Source organism: Ruditapes philippinarum, unplaced genomic scaffold (genome assembly GCF_026571515.1).
Source record: "Ruditapes philippinarum isolate M1 unplaced genomic scaffold, ASM2657151v2 ctg8019_1_1_1_1, whole genome shotgun sequence".
Taxonomy (NCBI): Eukaryota; Metazoa; Mollusca; class Bivalvia; order Venerida; family Veneridae; genus Ruditapes; species Ruditapes philippinarum.
In genome coordinates, this window is record NW_026859564.1 from 94,175 (window position 1) to 100,174 (window position 6,000).

Sequence of the window (6,000 nt, forward strand, 5' to 3'; positions counted from 1 at the left end):
AATGGTGAGTTTGTTTGTTGCGATTCTTGTGCGCACATATATTCGTGTGAGTAAAAATCACTCAAAAGACAAGTAAATACATGTTAAGCCCTATATTGTTGCAATCATGAGTTACGTCGGTAAATTTGGCTAACGTAGGCAGTTCAAAATTGACATACACAAACTTTATGAATATGATTAATATATTAAATTGAGTGATATCATGTTATTAATGAATATTATGACACAGTAAAAATATCAATATGTCTAAGCTTATCTTTCTGTCAAGACAGTGTGATGTGTCTTATTTAAAAGGTGACTTTCGTACTATGTCTTAGTTTATTTGACACACGTTTTTTGAACGTATTTTGACAATATTTTGTTGAAAAGCAGGATAGAACCATACATAGGGTTTGTTTATATTTTTATTGATATTAAAATATATTAATCATACCACATATCATTTATAAAAAAAACAAGACAATATTAAAATTACTTGCACAATTTGTTAAGAATATGAATTACACAATAACATTAGTATTTAAAAGTAACATATAGATTGAAAATGTAATTTATATTGATAAATCTGTTTGTAAACAATACACTATTGAAAATTAATTTAACTGATAAAACACACTATCTAAAATAAAACACATACAGAAGAATAAATAATAAATAAAGGTTAAGAATTCTTTTGATTTACATGTACTAAAAATTGTTAGGAAAAAATGATGTTCAATTTGTTCTTTGCTTATTTAAAAAAACACCACAATTTTTTTGTTTTAATTTCATCACATACATGTTTGTCAATTGTTCATTCAACTCTCCAATTATGTTCATAAGAGATGCATTTCCATACTTGTCAGTAAAAAAAATTAGTCTGGTGACCATATCATGAGCATCACTGAGTGAAATGCCTGAAATTGCAAGTAGCAGATCAGGAGTCTCTACCTCATCACTCGAGATGGATGATTTCTTAGATTTATGAGAATGTCATTTGGATTCAAACTCAATTCCATTGCATTGGTATCAAATATGTGAACACACTTGTCAATTGGTGACAGTTCTTTGTAAGAACAGTCGAACAGCTCATATGCTAGTTTTAATAATGCTTGTGGCACATCATCATCGTCATTGTAATCACCGGCTTGATCATCAACAGATGGTTCTTGATCAGTCCTGTCTGATGAGGTAGGTAGCTCCTGCATCCAGTAGCTGTGTAGCAGCTGTCCCAAAGCCACACTTTTCAAAACATTTTTTTAATTGTGGAGCCCTCAACTTAATTCCATGAATTTATTAACCAATAAATGGCATCCAAGATGGTAATCTGTTTAAGGAGATCTGTATGTGCTGCTGTTGTAAACCTGTCCATTTCTTTGGTAAGGGAAAATAGCTGTAACGATAACAATAGCAGATGTGTGAAAATCTTTGGCAAAACAAAAATAGCAAATCACAGTCATGAATGTAAATTAATTGTTAGCGACTAGCCACACTGTATGTAATGATTTTTAACAAACATTCTTATATCCACCTTTAAAATCACATACAGATTTATGACTTGTACTTTCTAGTTATTTAAAATAAATTTTGATTTTTCTTTACTTTACCTGACGTTATCTGAATTTAAGTTTTGTAGTTTGGATGATTCCTCGATCCATCGACTGGGTTCGGGAGGTTGTATTAGGTGAAAAAAAACCCAAATTTTATGTTGATCTGAATGTTTTGTAATTGAGGATGTATACCAAACCGAAGTGAAATTATATATGTACATCAATATGCTAAAAGAGCAATTTTCAATCATCGAAAAATATGTAAAATATGTACTGCAAATATTTGTACATATTAAATGTAATCATTAAATCATATGAACTCATTAAAATTTTGTTATTGGAAAATTTGACTTAGAATTTACAGAAAACAAATTTCTTATTACCTCCTTCTATTTACATAAAATATTAAATTCGGCAATATCTTTTTGAACTTACAATATTGTTAAATCTTAATTTGAGCATGATATTTTTTAATAAAAAACCATCAAAAAATCTGTTACAGGATCATTAATGATAAATTTGGGTGGCTAGAGGCATTGTCCACAAACAACAGAATGTTCTTTATTTTCATTTTTCCTTTTTCTATTGATTGTTTTAAGGAAATCTTTATAGATATAGCTCCTCATCCATGCTTTTTCGTTGTTGTAGTATAGAACAGGCAACATTTTAGGATCAATCCTTCCGAAACATCTTTGGCTCCGAACTTTACAAATCACTTATGCTTTCAGTTTTTCCAGAAGTATGCTTGAACAGGGCTACAGTTATGCGATCCTTGAAATGTAATATTTCGCAAAGGGGGTCTTTAACAAATATTATTTATTTAGCTCAATCAAACAGAGCCTGCAACATTTTCAATTTTTCCGTGTTAAGCTTTCTTAAGGGATTCTGTATTTCCCTATTTCATGGTCACGTCAGTGTTATTTGAGTCGTGCGGCGGCCATAGAAAGTCTACCCGTACATTTAACTAAAGAGGTTATATTTTCGATCCTAGAAGATCGTTCAGCACGACATAATTGTTGTTTATACATGTTATGTGGTATTTTTAGTTTCTTCTATTTGGCCCTTTTCAACTTGGGTGGTTCCAGTATGCCTATTCGAATATGATATAATCACCCTTAGGATATGTTGCCTGCTTTTCAAATTGTCTTTTGACGTCTTATCTGTGATATGCAGGCTTCATAACCTCAGATCCCCTTTTAAAGGTCTGTTTTATTTAGTTACACCAATTGTTTTCTCGTTTAGGGCACATGCATTTTTGTTATTTGGGGAACAAACGCCGCTTTTCATGGAATGGCACTTCTGTTTCATTATAGCCGCCTTAGGAACACATCTGCGGAAGTTTCTAAATTCAAACTTTCACCATTCTCGTGTTTAAATTTTGATTTCTGCTTAAGCCGGTGCTAGGCGGCGTGGGCGATAACTTGGACTTTCCTATACCGCCCATGAACATGCTCAATCAAACCGAGCCTGTAACATTTTAATTTTACCGTGTTGGGCTTTCTTAAGGGTTTCTGTATTTCTCTATTTTATATGCCGGCATGCCATTTTCTAGTAATTTTATGCCATTATATTTCATTTCTAACGAACGAAATTTTATTTTCGCCACTATTTTAAACCACAATGCAATCCGCAAAGGACAAATAACTCAATCAATACAATACAATTGGTTAATTCGAGTTACTCCCCTTGAAAAAGTCGCTTCGCACTGCCTATATACCGTTATAAGAGACACCAAATCATAATCGTTGTACGGACTAGACAGAGAGTCGATAATACAGACATTTTATATAGTAGATACTGTTTGGCGCACCTAACTATGGACACTAACGACAGAACGTTGCTATAGATTGGGGGTCACCTAGACACTCTTTTCTGTATATTTAAAACTTAGAAGATCACTTCGTTTTTTATCTAGACATTTGAAACTATATAGGTTATTAAAACATCTTTCATGCACATAGGACATGGTATACGTTATAAAGAAAGTCGGAAAAGTGAAACAATTAAATTCTAATATTGTTATATATATAAATATATATTTTTTATAGTTCAAATTCTGAAACTTATGACATGCTCTAGCATATATATTGATAAACGTATGTATTATTGGAACGCCTCCTGTCCTGACAAGTGATGTGTCAATTGATCACTCCTTTAATGTTATCGATATTTTATGACTTCCCGATGGATAAAAGATAGAAGAGATAGAAAGCGGAATGAGTGCAAACAACAAAGAAAAGAAAAATAACAACAACAAAACAAAATATGATTTAAAGACCTCGGTTATTGTCGTGTTGATTGAAATAAACTTAAAACAAACTATTTAGTTGTTGCTTTTAAATATAAATACATGTTTCAGAGTAGGTCAAACAGTTCCTTCTTTTCTTATTTGCCCTAGTTTTTTCTTTGATAACCCATTTTTCTACTCTTCCTACTATCAAGTATAGTCGAGGATAAATAAAAAAATCTTATATTGGGATAAGATTGAATTAGATATAACCTTCATCTCAAATTGAAATAAGAATCAGTTGCTTGTCTACATGTAGACTGCAGTTGTCGTGACGCTCATACTTCGAACTTGAATCAGCTCTTCACTACGGTGATGTGATCATTCTTTAAAGGGCAGATAATAGAAAATTCTTTTGTACACCATAACATACCTTTTGAACTTTATTGTAAGTGACGTTGTATGACACATTTAGGTCAGGTTGTGGTGTTTTTCTTCCCATTGATAAACTATTGAAGTTTTCGGTTACATGAGTAGTTAGTTGCTTCCAATACTATCAATTATTATTTAATGTTTGCAAGTATCAGGATTGTTTATGCTTGCATGTTTGTTTTGTTTTGGTTTAACGAACTAATAAACAAATCATGTTACATGCAATACATTAAACTTTTTAAAGTGAAGGAAAGATAAGAAAAAAAAAAACAACCTTTTGGAAATTAGTTAACTATTAACCTCAGCTAATACAACAGCCATAACTTTAACAATGTTTTAATACACTTCCAATTCCTAGTCTGTTTTTAGTTGTAAATATTTTGATTTCTTTTATCTGATGATAAATCTACATTCATGTTCATCTTCGGATTATCTTGTTGTGGTACTTCTGTTCAGACTTTGGTGACTTTTTCCCGTAAAACTGACACCGATACGTGTTGATATGGGTGCATTTGTTTCAAATGAATAAGTTGAAAAGAATGCTACCTTTTTCCTAGTTAACAGCTCAGAAAGAAAAAACTTTTTCTGTATTTTTTATTCCTAATGATTGCTACACAATTTTATTTATATTCATTTTTTTTACATATTTTTTGGTTTTCTGAAGCATTTAATTTTAAAATGCATATCACACACTTAAATCAAACAACAGTTCGTTAAACATAGGTTTAAATTGTTAGCACACTTACGTTAAGCGACTTCCAATATTTTTTCAACACAAGGACACCTTCTGGTTTGAGAACATCACTCATCTATTGGGTAATGAGGCATCGGCCTTAGATTTATTTTAGCGGAAAACACTTTGACAGATTTGGCCTTATATTTATTTTAGCGGCAAACATTTTCACAAATTTATGTACACTATTTACGTTACTGTGCATTCCTATGTTTGATGAGATATGTATGTTTGGGTCTTATTTTAGTTTCGATTGTTTTAATTTTTATACCTTGTTACAAAAGTGCATGTCTGATATTTTTCTACTTTATTTGAACCTCCTAAGCTTTTTAAGTCATCTATTACTAAATATATTAATAAAATGTTGACAATGATAATTGTTACCTCTTACTTGTTTTAAAGTATTAAACTGATAAAACTTTGAATAGAAAAGATATTTTTAATTTTACATTTTATTAAAACATTTAGGACTTTTTCTTATAAATAATACCCTGGTCAGGCTTTTGACAGATAATTGTTATATTTTGAATTTAAAGAAAGAACAACATATTAAAAATTGAAACATGATAAATAAAATACCAATAATGTATGACATTATAAGTTAAGTCGACACTCGGCACGAAAAATGAATAAACCTTTTTCAAATTGCATTTTGCATATTTGAAGCCGGGATAATGATTAGATATCCTGAACTTTTAAATATTTTAAAGTTAAGGGTGAAAACTGTTAAAAAAACATATAGTCAAAAGCAAATTAGAACATGTATTTCTTTGTAAAATACATGCACATGCAATTAATTCCTACAAATGTTAGAGCAGAAACTGAAAATTTCTACTTTTTTTCTATGATCAAGACGGATTACATTGTCAAAAAGCATCGCACTGAAACCAATATCGTACTTGACATAGATTTTATAGATGAATACCTGCACAGGCGATTCCAACCTTATACATATATTTTAATTAATTAAAAATGAGTGTTCGGGAACTGAATAAAGCATCGAACCATGAGCAAATTTTAACTTGGCCTGCTTTTACCTTTGATGTATCTACGTATATGTCACATTTTAGTTGAATGTG